Source organism: Gavialis gangeticus, unplaced genomic scaffold (assembly GCF_001723915.1).
Source record: "Gavialis gangeticus isolate Ggan-Ray unplaced genomic scaffold, GavGan_comp1, whole genome shotgun sequence".
Classification (NCBI taxonomy): domain Eukaryota; kingdom Metazoa; phylum Chordata; order Crocodylia; family Gavialidae; genus Gavialis; species Gavialis gangeticus.
Window position 1 is genome coordinate 38,320,821 of NW_017729026.1, and position 1,098 is coordinate 38,321,918.

Sequence of the window (1,098 nt, forward strand, 5' to 3'; positions counted from 1 at the left end):
ACACTACTTCAATTTAGGGCTGATTAAACCCTTATGTCATGCACACACCCTACTGACTTACCTGCCTCTCCAGCGGGGAGGGGAGGGCAAGCTGCCAGCAGTCCCTGGGCTGCGTGCGGGGGAGGAGGGGAGGCTGATGCTTCCCTCCATGCAACCCCCTCCCCCAGGAAGCACCCACCTACAGGCACTAAGCTTGGATGGTCCCAGGGGGCACTGCAGCCACGGAGGGAAGCACTAGGTCCCCGCGTATCTGAGGCAGGCAGGCTCCAGGGGAGGCCAGGGGGAGATCAGGCTCACTTTTCTTCGGCAGAGCCTGCTTTCCTGGGCTGCTGTCAGGCTGCCTCCAGGGCTACCTGCAGAACTGTGGTGCTGCACGGAGCCCAATGCTTTGCTCTGCAGCTGTAGAGGCAGCAAACTTAAAACTCAAAGTAATTTAAGGCACATTACACTGAGCCCCAAGTCATTTAAGGCACATTACACCTCTGAATTTCCTACACCAACTCGAATTAATGCTCAATACACCACCAAGGTGTGCAAACACCAACACAATTAAAGCAGTGCAAAAGCATTTAGCCCACTTTAAAGTGCCATGCACACATGCCTCTTGTTTCATCTACACACGGCCATAGTTACTCCATAGCAGTTTATATCAGTACAATTTGATAATGATCTATACCCTAAGACCCAGCAAGTTATAAAATTTGAACTTTGTGTTGTGACAGGGTGGCTGAAACACCCTGTCATGAGACCTCGAAGGATGAAACAAAGAAGAGAAACTTACCAAGGGAGGACCCAAGGAAAAGGAAAATGATGGCAAACTTGGGTAGGAAGAACACAGCACCACAGATGATTAAGGGAATTGGCTGGGGCTGGGGCTGTGACAGATCAAAGGCTGTTGCTTGTTTAAGCCTGGGGCAGGGGGAGAGACACAGCCAGGGAAAAAGAAAAGAGCCACACTAAAGAAACAAAGCAGCAGCTGGGAAATCAGGGAGACAGCAAATCACATGCTGCCACAGAGAACCCAGCTGGCTCGAGAGGGAAATTTAAAGGGATTAAATTGATGTCCTGGGATTTGCTTGAGAAGCATCTATGGATGCA